The sequence below is a fragment of the Motacilla alba genome, chromosome 4 (assembly GCF_015832195.1).
Source record: "Motacilla alba alba isolate MOTALB_02 chromosome 4, Motacilla_alba_V1.0_pri, whole genome shotgun sequence".
Classification (NCBI taxonomy): Eukaryota; Metazoa; Chordata; class Aves; order Passeriformes; family Motacillidae; genus Motacilla; species Motacilla alba.
The window spans coordinates 59723385-59737004 of NC_052019.1; the positions used below are offsets into that span (position 1 = coordinate 59723385).

The 13620-nt window shown below is 37.3% G+C and overlaps 1 protein-coding gene across 10 annotated transcripts in view; it reads right to left on the reverse strand.

The window, feature by feature from the left end:
- GAB1 (GRB2 associated binding protein 1) overlaps window positions 1-13620 on the reverse strand; it is a 95510-nt gene that overhangs the window by 42556 nt on the left and 39334 nt on the right. The window contains exon 1 of one of the 10 annotated variants that reach the window (XM_038135247.1): window positions 7521-11210. The exons of the other annotated variants lie outside the window; for them this stretch is intronic. The gene's annotated coding sequence lies outside the window, so the exon portion shown is untranslated. Of the gene's footprint in view, window positions 1-7520; window positions 11211-13620 lie in introns of those variants that run through there. 10 annotated transcript variants of the gene reach the window in all.

Below are 13620 nucleotides of genomic sequence, written 5' to 3' on the forward strand. Positions count from 1 at the left end.
AAGCAGCTCACATAAATCACCCTTTGTTATTTGAAAATATCTGGGATTCTTAAAGCTTGATCTATTTTTAACATTTCAGCATTTGTCGCTGCAAAGAAAGCTGTGCACTGCTCTACTGAAGTACAGAATACTGTGCTATTTGTGTTATATGTGGAAGGAAGAGCTTTTTCAGCCACAGCTTTCCAAAGAGCAATCTCTAAAAGTGAGAGTGCACATGTGCAAATATGTACTTATGAAAGTTTTATCTTTTTTTTTTTTACCCATTTGGGCATTTTTGTTTGAAAACTTTGTTTTCTTTTATAGAAGTGCATGCTACAAACTATTTCTCATAATAACTCAAAAAGATGCAACCAATTTACATCACAGGAAAATTAAAGGTACCAATTATTTATCTGTCACATAACTGATGTTATTATCAGCCATACGTTATCAAACACTGGTTTTCTTTGCTAGAAGTCAACTGCTTTAAGTCTGAGAAGTCAAAAAATAGCCAGAATATTATTTAAATAGTTTGTAGTTATTTGATTCTGGAAAGAAATTTGAGCAAGTATTTTTTTTAAATGAAAGATTCACTCAAATATATAAAATATGTTATTAATATAAATATGGTTTAGTAATATATTTTATAAATATAATAGCACTTAGTCACTAAACACTGATTGCAGAGCAAATACCTAATTCAGAAGAAAAATGGCTCCTTTTATAAGTGTTGTAAGGCAAAAATCATAGTTATCAAGTTCACCAAAAGTCTGTGTAGGCATTGTAAATTATTACAAAACACAGTTCAACAAGGTTTGCTGCTTTTCTTTCAGTCTAGGAAAGGCCTTGTGTGCCTCTCAGTTTGTTTTCTCCTCTGGGCTGCACAGCACATCAGCTGGCCTAACACAGGATACCACCATGCCTGCCAAACATTGTCCTGCTTCTGTCATGAGACCATTGCTTCATGAGACCATCATAACTATAGAGAAAAGTTTGTTTATTTGCTTTTGAGAGAGGCTGAAATGTGACAAGCTGCTCACCCACAGAACATCAAATGATCAAAGGAACAGTGGAATTCTGTATTTTTTACTCAGCATTTTGAGTAGGTTACAAAGTAAAACCAAGACATTTCAACAATTAGGGTTGGGGGTTTTTTTAATAAGGTATATACAAACTGCTGATTTCAGTGTGAATGAAGGAGCTAAGAAATTGACAGCAACATGCAGCACTATTAGGGTTTAGTCGGTTTTTGGCTTTTTCTTTTTAACTACTGCATACTACTGTACGCAGTACACAGAATTTACAATATATTCTACTTGCAAGAGGTGTACCCTGTTGAAGAAGTTGTAGCTATACTTCCCTTAATCTTTACATTTATGGATTATTTTCCCCTCCTCTCTCCTCATATACACTCAAGATGTACTTCATTCAGCTGCTGCCTGTAGTTCAAAGATGTAGGAAATACAGGATGCATATGTAAATAGAAAGGGAAAGGAAGGAGGAAGGGGCAGGAAAGAGCAGATAATTTATATTTTTCCAAGGATTTAACCTTCCTTTTAGAGGCCCTTAAGCTGTTTCTCAAGAGGCCAAAATGATTACATGACATTGAAATAAAAGCTTAGAGATGTTAAATCAAAGACAGCTTTTTGTGGTCCATTTTTTACAGATTTAGCTCTCACATGGCCAAGTGAATGCTTATTGATAAACTGATCAATTATCCTTCTGTAGTTTCCTACTGTTATTACTCACCATTCTAAGGCTGCTTAAAGCTGATTTTCCTCTTCTAGCACATTTGCTGCCATTTTTCTTCTGGGTAGCATCCAGCCAAAAAAACCTATCAAAACTCCTGAGAACTGGCTAAGTCAAAGACGGTTCCTTACACTCCACCCCAGTAACACTGCTAATAAATATTTCCATATGTATGACCAGTAAACCCAAGAATAAAATTACAAATCTCAGGCCTTCCTTCTCATCTCTCAAGTGTGCGGATGTTTGTGCTTAGGTTTTCATCTCTGTAGTCACAGAGTACTTTAAAAGGGCACTATTTGGCATCCTTCTTTCTCAGAGACACCAACTAAGACCTGGCAGAAAGAAATGACTAGCCCAGGGGCACAAGGAAGGCTCCAAAAAATACCTGGTGTTTCATAAATGCACAGCAAGACCTTCCCTTACTCCAAAAGAACTTGTGAAGTAAACAGAAGGCAGAACATGAACCAGAGAGATGTAGGAACAGCAAAAGACACAACCTGAGGTGACTTTATAATGCTCTTATGGACTCCTGTAGCTACTATTGAGCATTTTTCAATTGTCTGCTGAGATCAAAATTTAATTTTCTTTAGGCTTTTTGCTCCCATCTATTTAATCTATTCCTCTCTTTCTACTTACTTCTCAGTGCAAAGGTTAAATAACAGTGAAATCGGTACATGTCCCTGACAAACAACCAGAAAAAAGATCCCAAACAGCAGCTGAGTATTTCTGCTCCTTTTTGCCTCCACATTTCCAGTATCCAGGTATTCCAGCTATCGCAGAAGACAAACACACCTCTGGCACAGCTTCACTGACTTGTGGATTAGACCTGTGTTCTGCATCCCAGTAGAAGCTCAAATGAAACAAAAATAAAAGTGATCCTTCACACTGTGCTTCTTTTTAAATCCTTTTTGTGGTCAGCCTAGACCAGTGACAACTATAACCGAGGAGCTGCATCCCACAAGGCACATATTTAGGAGGACTGCTGGGAAGTCGCAGAAAGAGGTCATGTTAGGTAACAATACTTCAAGTACAGGACTTTACTTTTTCCACCTGCTGCTCGTCCAGCTTGCAGAACTAATTCCAACATGGTGAAATTCCAAAAACTTCAAATGTTTTCCCTAAGAAATTAACACTTGCAGATTTCCATATGGATTTCTATATAGGTTTCTTATTTTGGGGTGTTTTAAGGAAAGCATTTTCGGAAATTCTTTTTAAACCTTTCAGGTTCATTGGTTTTGTGGGTTTTTTTAATCTGGTTTCTTTTTTAACAGCCATATCATGAGCAACAGGAACTGAAGAATATTTAATTACTAGTTATTTCTGTAACCCTTGTCATAATAGCAACTGGCAACAGACATCCTCTTACCCTCTTCCCCAAAAATTTTTTGAAACCTATGACAGAACAATTAAACCAAGAACAAAAAAAAAAAACCCCAAAGCATATTTAGTGTCTTAATTTAATACAGCAGAATCCACAATTCCATGATTTGACAATAGTCCAAATTATCTACTCTAAGTAGTACTAGTGGTACTAGTAGTACTAGGTAAGAAGTGTAAACAGATTGCTGGGAAACAAACAAATGTGATGTGAGGAAAATACTGAATATGTTATGACTTTCTTTAAATACTTAAGACTTGTTTTCCAGGAAGCACCATCTTTTCTCAATGAGCAAAATAAGGAAAAAACAGTCTCAGTGGAAGTTTCCACTCTCCTGGCCATCATCCTGATCATCTGTTCCGAATACACACAAGGCCAAAATTTCCTGTTTTCAAACTATTGTCACCATTTTCTAGTCTTGTGCTGTTGATTCTAACTTTAGCTTGTTAAATAAACAAAATACTGAAAATACAGCAGAACAATACTTCCACACACATTTAGTGTGAGCTCTGCTTCCTAACCGATGTTTCAGCACATGAATTAGTCTCCCAGCATAAATTAAAACGCCAAAAAAGGTACAAAATAAAAGGCAAGACCGTGTAGCACAAACTGCTGTCTTATTTTGTGAATCTGAAACTAACTGAATATTTCCATTTTTATCTTAAATTTGCATAGGAATTCTTAATCTTTTTTTGCCTTTTAGATCTTTTTTTTCTACATCCTTATCCCTATTCCCAATGTGCAATAGTGCAGCCAGGTCTGTATCATCTAATTCACATTAAACAGATCTTTATTACAACTGGTTTCAGTAAATACTTTTCTGCAACGTGCCAGAAATTTTCTAATGGCAAGCACAAACTTACTCCTGCACACCTGGGAATTATCACCAAAGGAGATTATCATCTCTTCACCAAAGAACTTATTCATAGCTATACAGAGCAATAAAGCAGTAGCCCTGCAGCAGCGCCAGATCCTGAGCCCCCATTTCACTGTCTCCAAGCCAGGACCAGTGACCAGATTGTCTCTCTCTATTCCTACATTCTCTAATCCAATTGAAATGCCTGTAATAGTTCCAGTGGTTCTGATCTCTTGCAAACCCACCTTTTCACTTCTCCTCTACCACCATCCTGTGTAGCCAAGACACAACTCCTAGGAACTTGCTGGGGACATGTTCCCCACCACTGATACGAGCTTTGCCATCTCCTTTCACCAGTCCATCTTGCTCCTTTGTCAGCAATGAAGACACAACACTCACGCCATGAGGTCTGCCTTGGCACAAGGAAACATACAGCTACTGCAGGTCTCTTACTCACACATCTACATGGCCTTTGGTTTGCTGCCCTGTTTCCCAGAATATTTCTAAAATTTGGTTACTTCCTCTCTGATCATGAACATGTTCTGATCATCCCTCTCTCTAGTCTTTCCCATATCCATCCTATTTGAAATAATGCTGCCAGGAGAATCTCCCTTCTCTCATTCTGATTACCTCTTCTTCTATTTTAAAGTTCTCCTTTTATTTACTTACTTTATTGTACTTTGGGGCCTCTTTTCCTATTTTGAGGCTTTTTCTATTTAGAGAGGTCTGTGTTCTTACTTGACTGTCTCCCTCTTGCAAGTCTCCCCCTATTGCTTTTTACTTTACCGCTGATACCAGATTTGGATAATTTTTCCTTCTCTCCGGCATCTCTCATCTTTCTTTTGAAGGCTTCCTGAACAAATAAGCAAGGACAAGACATCTCCTTCCTCCAGGTTCCTCCTAAAGATCAGCCTCTGTGACAGTACTTGTGATCACCCAACCAAATTACAATCTGGCTTTGCATCACATGGACTTATTTAAGAAATGATGGGTTTGTGTATTCACCAAACAAAGGTTTGTTTGTTGAGGTTGTTTTTTTTTTTTAAAGTTGCTTCAGTCTTTTCATCAGCTTTTAATTAGAATTCACTTCTCCCACCAACTCTTAATTTAAGAAAGCAAATAATTCGGGCTAAGCTCTGCCCTGTTTTTAGAAGTCTCTCTACATTGCTTATCACAAGGATTGCCACCATGCTCACAGGACCCCCTTAACAAGACAAGGCAGAGAAGACACCAGCCATGCTGTTTGACTTGGATTCCAACTGAGCTCATGGGTGTAGGTTGCATGAATGAACACCCAGAAAAAAAAATTAGCATTTATAAAGATGAGAAAAATTCAAAGCTGAGAAGTCAAGCCTACACTCTACTGATATCAACAGCTGCTTGCCTTCTGATGGCTGGGGATTAACTATTTTATCTATTCATTCCTCATTTCCTAGGAGGACAGGAGTTTTGAAACAGCGTTCGTAGCATGTTGGGGGAAATTTCCCATTTCTCCAGATCACAAGCCCAGTGCTTCCTGTAATATTTTGTACAAACTGAGTTTTATCTTTTTTCCTTCTTACTCTACCGTGTAGATATCTATCTTCATCATCTCTGAAAGACGTATGGACAAGGAAAAGAAAGACAAGACATTAGAATTTTGTAAAAATATGCCATTCCTAACACGGGTTTAGATCCTGGGACACTGCAGTTGCAATGACCATACAACACATGCCTTCTTCATTGCTTCATGTTTGGATCACTCAAGCATGCTCATCTGCAAGCAATACAAGAGTTTTCTACAGATGACAAGAGGCCAAGCATTCTGTACATCATCTCTTCAACAAAATAGTCATATGCTTAAGTCCTGTGCTTTGTACACCCTACAAAAGAAAGGGGATTTGAGCTACAGAAGCATCAGTTTCTCCAGCTTCAATAGGGAATGATGAATGAGGGATTTAGCAATGAATTAAGGATGATGGTACAAAAATATCCCATAATTTCTACAGTTTGTCTCCCAAGTAACTAACCTGGTTTAACCTACCAGTTGTATTAAAGAAGCTCCTAGCCTTCCATTAACATGCAGTCTCCAATGGAAATTCAGTCTCCAATGGAAATTTAGACTATGTTTTAAATAGTCCCGACAAATTAAACTTAGGACATGTTGACACTCCATCCTTATCCATTCCTCATGAGAGCAACGATGCACAGTCACTAACATCTTTGCAAATCAAGTTTGTGCAGACCAAAGCATCTCTTGCAAATGAGTCAGCCACTGCCCCAACAATGAAAGGACTGACACTTACTCAAGCCCTTTTCCTCAGGCACAGTGAAGGGAAAGCTAAAGGAAACCTATTGTGCCAAAGCTTCACAGCTTTGGCACAATAGTTTTTATATACTGTGATGCATTGAAAGGAATTCCCTGTTCATATATAAGGAATATATAATTTTTCCCCTGTGTATAAGAAATGGGAAGAATTAGGAAGGGCGATTTACATTTTAACACTAAAACTATAAACTTTCCCATTACAAATCACCAGATCTGAAATGTGCATATGCAGAGATGGCAGATAGAGTTGCTAAGAAAAGTAAAAGCTAAGATAAAATTCTGTCTGATATTACATTCTCACTAGTATTCTGTCTGATAAATGCATTCTCACTTTACATGGCTGAAAATATTTACCAGTTAGGCTCCAGCAGTTTTTTTTCTGAGCAGAACTGACCTGAAGAACTCCAGAGAAAAATTAATTTCAAAATAAACAAGCATAAAGTCCAAATTATTTTCATGACATTATGATATATAGATTCCTTTCGCTATGCTCCTTAACCCTGAGTTCCTACTGTAGCAAAAATATTGTTTTTCCAACAATGCAAACAATACTTTTAGACACAAATAACTCACTGGCAGTAACAAAATGGTTAAAAAATTCAGGAACCAGCAACCTCACATATCAATAGCTAATTCAACTACATACCAGGATACTTGAATATTAAGATGCTTCAATATAATTACTTGGATTAGCTGACAAAATACTCCTCTAGCTCTCATCAGCTCATAAAACATAAAATGTTTTCTACTGCTTCCTGGACTGTAACAATAACCTCACACCATACATTACTAGGATGAACAGCTTTGTAGAACGTAATCTTCACAACCAATTCACAGACGTGTGGACAGACAAGGAATCACAGACAGCTCTTCAATAGCAGCACAAATATTAAGATAAACTGTATTTTTAGAGGGCTGTATTAACACACCTAACACATATCCACAATGTTCTGAAGCAATACACCAAAGCTTCTTTTTGTACTCCATGGCACAAAACCTTTCTCTTGTTTTTCCTTTTTAGAGCTAGTAGATACGAAACAGGTAGAGAGATTTAGGGTCTTGCTTCAGCAACAGCATTCACAGAGTTAACTTGTAAAACAAAACAAAAGCTATTTTTGAACAAAAAAAAATTTCAAGCACAATGATAACATTCTTTAAGGAAGCCCCCTCACTCCAATTAATTTTCCCCATACCTAAGTTACAAAGCAGAAAATAAACAACATCAAGAACACAATTTTTGACTAGTTTACCTCTTTAAGTCTTCAGAAAATTTAAGCAATGTCGGGGCCATTTCTGTAGTTTTGTCTACCCCAAAATAAGCAAAGCTTTCCTTTTCCTGCCAGCTTCCCACCTCACTCTACACCACCCTATCCTCGTAACCTTTGACCAACAGGAAGCAGACACAATGGACTGAAAATAACAGCAATTGTAAGATTTCAGATTATTTAATACATGAGGAGTGGGCTTAAGATTTAAAAAACTTCTCTTGCTTTGGTTTTTCAACAGCTACTTAAAACACATTATCAACATAGACTTAAAATGTTAGCTCAAAATTCTAGGTTGAATGGGGCTAAAAACTGTGAAACTTTTACTAGGCACTATTAAGAGCACAGAGGTACAAATGCTTGCAAATGTTGAGATTTTGTGTTTAAGTCATAGTCATGAGGCTGTTATATACAACAAAATTAGTTTACCAGCAGTGTAAACAAGAGCAGTAGCAGATTCTCAGAGCATTTTGTCTTAATTAAAAAACTTTGATTTATCTGAGCTTTTAGATCAGAAATACTTATATGTCCCATAAAATTAGAAGACATTCTTGTAAGAAATGTAAGCATCCACTTAAACACTGCAGTTAATCCATGGTGATGGAAAGTCACAGATCAGTTTGCTAACGGACTTTTGCTAACTCTAAGTAGCTGCGATGCACTTTGCAGTGTAGAAGGAAAGATCTTTACTACTCACATAAAAGCCCAAGCAATGATCCCATATATATCTTCATTAGCAGTAAAAAATTCATCTACTTTAAATTGTACCAATAGCTTGGCACAAACACTGGAGAGTTAGAGATTCCAAAGTCCAAATAGGCAATTACAGCATTTCTTTTTATTAGTTTTAATGTTCTTTGCTTTGCACCCCAAGTACCTGCTGATTATTATTTTGCAAAGCCACAATCACGTCCCGAGTTCCTCCTCTGCTGTTACACCACAACACACAGAGGTCACAGTCAGAACAACAGAAGCACCAACTCAGAGGGGGACTCACCTCTTGTACCAGAGCTACACTGTGTTTTCTGTACAAAGGAAGGGGCAGGGGGTGAGATAAAGAGTCAGTGTCATTTTTACACAGACTCCTGGTCCTTAGCACAGGACGACCAAACCCAAGGTTCTCCCACAATCAGAGCGGGTGGTAACGTCCTCTGCCTTACAAACACCAAGGAAAATCTCAAGCTATGAGTATTACATGGAATAATTACAAGCATGCTGAAATGCAAGGTCATAATAATTTTCCAACATTATTAATGTTCCAACATAATTCTGAGTATGTTTGCTACCCCATGCACACACTTCATCAAGCATTCACTGCACCTCTATTGCACAATAGGCACCGCTCCATTTCAGAGGCATTTTAATAATGGAATTAGAACAGAAACATTCTTTTCTTGGGTAAGCTCAGGCACTGCATTTCTGCAGGATAAGACTGGATGGACCTTGTCAATGCAGCATTTCATTAAGGTCTGATAGAGCTCAAAATAACTACAGAGAAGCCCCTCACAGACCTCGGTATCCAACAACAACTTCCAAACACAAAACATTCAAACAGCACGCAAGCAAGCTTCTGGGCACAGCAGCACAAGCCACCACTGACATGTCAGCGGAGTAGCTTGAAGCACTAATAGTCCAACAAGGAAAGTAAATACGAGGTCCTCAGCCAGCCTGCCTTTTAAGAGTCCCTTGATACCACTCTGTCTGCTAATAGGATCCTCCTCTTCCCTTCCCCCATTTTAAGACACAACCTGATGCCATCACACCAAGGAATAACAGAGAAAGGATATCCTGCCTAGATTTTCCATTATACAGATCAAATTGTCAATCCAGAGAAGTCTTTGCTTACACATGGGATAAAAAGAAGATGCTTCCAACTGATAAACTCTGAGGGGAAGCAAGGTTGACTCAGTGACTATTTTTAAGTAGTTAGCATTCACACAATGGCCTAAAATTAATGGCCAACCCCCACAGTTCATGAAACCTTCATTAAAAATAAAATTAAAATTAAAAACTAGGGAATTAGCATGTTTGAGAGAGTAAAAGCAAAACCAAAAGAACTAGAAGGTGACAGATATAATTATGCTTCTTCCCAGACTCACCTTGAATTCAGCTGGGTGCTAAGTTTAAGTAAGTGAGAAGATAGGAAGCTTTATGTCATTTTCTCTAAAAATGAAGCATTTCCTTCAACAATTACTGGGAGAAATCTTTCTTCAACAGCTCTTGTCATTTTGACTAATACTCTTTTGCTGTAAATATCATATGACAAAAAGGAAGTAAAGAGAGAAAAATAAAAGTATCTCTATGTAGCTGTATTATGAAAGGAGGAACTTGTTTCTTAGCCCTCATTTTCAAAGCCTGACACCACAGCTGTGGTGCAGCTCCAGCTGAACAGCTCCCTGCATCTCACCACCTACCAGACAAAGGGCATTCAGTTTACCAAATGTCCAGTGTTTCACTTTTAGATCAGTTAAAATCATCAGTTAAAGGCTTCACCTAAACATAAGAGAAGTCATGCTTTGTGCATCTGGACAGATAATGAATACAAACATCTTCGATATAATCTAAGGATAAATAATTTAAGTAGCATCATTTCAATGTTAAAGTCACTGAAATGCATTCTTCTGCCAGGCATTTCTCTGGATAAAGAACAAGATGAGGCAAAAGGCCCTATAAGATCATTCCTGTAATCTAGGAAATGCCCACAAACTCAAGACATTTTAAGTATCACCATTCATCTCTACTTTTGACTGCTAAGAGGGATTTCTTCTTTTAAGCATTTCTCCTTGTGGAGGTTGTTGTTCTTTTTAATAACAGCAGCCTTCTGATGAGTAACTAAGAGATTCATTGAAATCAAAAATTTCTGATCTCACCACAAACTATTCCTCTCCTCCTCTGTGCACTCAATAAAAAGTGAATAAAAAAAAGAAAGCCGCTGTTTGCTCAGTACAGTGAGATTGTTCATTTCTTCATTTGTATCAGGTCACATCATGGAATAGAGAAAAACATTAAAAATACTTTAAAGAAAAAAAATTGCCATTAAATTACCAACACTGCTCTAAGAATTTAAACCCCATGAGATTATTATTATTTCTTTTCTGGATTTGAGCAGATTCAAGTGTTACCCTTTACCTTATCTGGTCTGCAAAATACTTCACATGTTTACATTTTGCTCTTTGACATGAAAAGCAAGCACTGCATTAACCAACTGTTTTTGTCAACTTTTTTTTTTTTTGTTAGTTTCATAACTGGTTTCATTCGCTATAAAAATGTTTAATTTTTAATTTTTAACTTTCAGGCAGGAAAGAAACTCTAAAACTGAATGCCTTGTTACTTTATTTGTTGTCTTTCTTATACCTCTAAATGGCATCTACTTTGTTTACCGACTGGAAGCTCTTACCACTGCCAGCACTTCAGGAACAATGTGACTGTTGAAAGGGAAAAACATGTTTTTTTACATTTTTTGGTCATCTAACAGAATTATAAGGTACACATGTAGAAGTTTCAAAATATTTTTAATAGCGGATAACCTCAAATGGACAAAACAACTTAAGCCAGTAGGTACTTTATCTCAACTTCTAACTTAACCCTTTTCATTCTGGAGCCATTTATGTCTAATAACTCATATTATTGTAATAAGTAGTAATGATTTGCTACAGTTGTTTTTCAACATCTGTATCATGACATTGAAAATCTGTATCATGACATTGTATCATGACATTGAAAAAGTGTAGTCTATTTCTAACAATGATCATTTTTAGTCCTTAAAATGGAAAGAGCTTTGAGACAAGAGCAAGAGGCATGAAATCAGAAGCAAGATTTAATTTTGTACAGTATCTTGTACAAAATTTTCCACCTCTTAAACCTATATATAACATTATTATTATTATGGCTCCAGTTAGACACACAACTGATTTGATGATTTAAATTTGAGCATGTTGTTTTGCCTCTGATAGAAGCCTCTTCTTACCAGAAAGCCACAGAGCTGAAGCTGCTTATTCACAACTTGAATCATGAGAGACGAACTAAGACCAATAATAACAATGTCAATTCAGAATTTTGGAAATCACTGATGCAGAATGACTGTATCTTCACTGTCACTGACTGTGCAAGCAAGACACTAGTAATGGCACTTTATTTGTACTGCTGCTGTCAGCTCCAGCCCCCAGCCAGGCAGGTGCCACTTCACTGGAGCGCTACTACATGATTTGAGAGCACTTGTTATGCTCTACAGGCAGAGAGGCCAAAGGCTGAGTGACGTGAAAACAAAGGAATTGTCACTTTTGGTAACAAGCTGATGAGCCAGAGTGGCCAGAACGTCCATTCTTCCACTCCCACTTAAAAATTTTTCACAGAAAAGAAGATATATTCCATCACATAGGGCAAGTCAACTCAGATTTTACTAAAGCAAAATTACACCACCACCCAGTGAAGATCAGAAGATTTTGAGGATGGGACAATGGGATGATATAGCCAGAGTGTTTAGGTTCAAAAACATAAACTTTAAAACATGAGGCCCCACAGCACATGAATAGTATAAATACTGCTAGAACTGCTCACATCAGCTACTGATGGACACAATCCAAATTGCTTCAATCCAGAGGAAAATTATTTTGGTGATGAAAGTTGCTGAATCAAAGTAACAATAAAAAGCACTTATTTTAATGTCTTGGCACCTTAACCAAAACACGCTGATCAATAAATTTTGCCAGTCACTTCATGATTAATAAATAAGCACAAATATTTATTGTATGCTTTCTACCTCTTACAACTCTGCTTTAACACTGTAATAAAAGCATAGTTTAATGGTTCACAGTTTCATGGTTTGCTATGCTATGAATTCCTCCCCACTGTGGCAGGCATAGATGATTTTCTGCAATATCATGTGCCTGAACAAGACATCCAAATTAATCACCTTCTGCCTGGCAGTATCAGATGCAGCTTGGGGGAGAAGCTACAGCTGAACTTTTCTTAGCATTTAAAAGAGGTATCACATCATAACGACAGAACTGACAAAATTCCCACAGAACATAAGAAAAGTTTCAGTGACTTTATCACACTCAACAGGAATGAGCTGACAGAGGCATATACTGCTTTTAGAGAGGCAAATGATTGCTTTCTGTTTGATTCACAATACTTATATTTTTATTTCCAGCCCAGGTAAAACAAATTGGTGTTATGATACTATTATTAGGCTGCGTGTATAAACACACTTATGCACTTTTGGAGGCAGGCCAGTCAGCTCAGCAAACACATTACAAAAGAAACAGCAAAGAAGTAGAGCATGAGCTGCTGCTTTGGTTCACCCACTAGGCTGTTATGGGAGGTGGGAAGGAAGAAAACAGCACAAAACAGTAGAGCAAATATGTTGTGAACACACTAATTTAAGAAATGTGGAAAGTTTCTCGGGGAAATAAATAAGAGACAGCTCAAGAGCTGGTTCATGCTTAGCAAAATAACTCCTGAACGTTTCATACAGACAGGCAATCAAGTAGTTTAAATCACCTGGCTTAATCCAAGGCAAAAGAAACAAAGAAACAGTGGATATGGATTTCTTACAGTGAAAGGAAAGTGGTGAGCAGAGCACAAATTACCATCATCAAAATTTTAGCCAGTGGGAAAAACCTATTTGTTTTCTTTAAGAACAAAGAATAAGGACAAACTCTGGATAACCTAGACCTTCTACTGCGTTTTATAAGGAGAAAAGCTTAGTCTTACCTTCCACTCTTCTGCAACAGCTCAAGCACTTGACTCCAGTTCTCCACTCTACCCAACATTTATCTAAGAAATGACATTAAAAATATTTTTTTCCTCACTTCAGTCAGGAGAGGAGTTTGGAGGCAGGTTTTTTTACAGTTGTTTTCCAGGGGACTCCATTTACAGATACAGAGTTGAAACAAGTATATCTCAATCAAGAGAGATTATGGATTTTTCAGCCCTTTTACAACCAGCCTATATAAGCAGAAAAAGAGTTATGAGTTTTAAATAAGAAAGACAGACTAACAAATACAATCACGGATTAATCTCCCTGGCTTACATGCTGTCTTGGTGATCCTGAAGTCACTTTTCTGTTCCAACAGCCAACAGG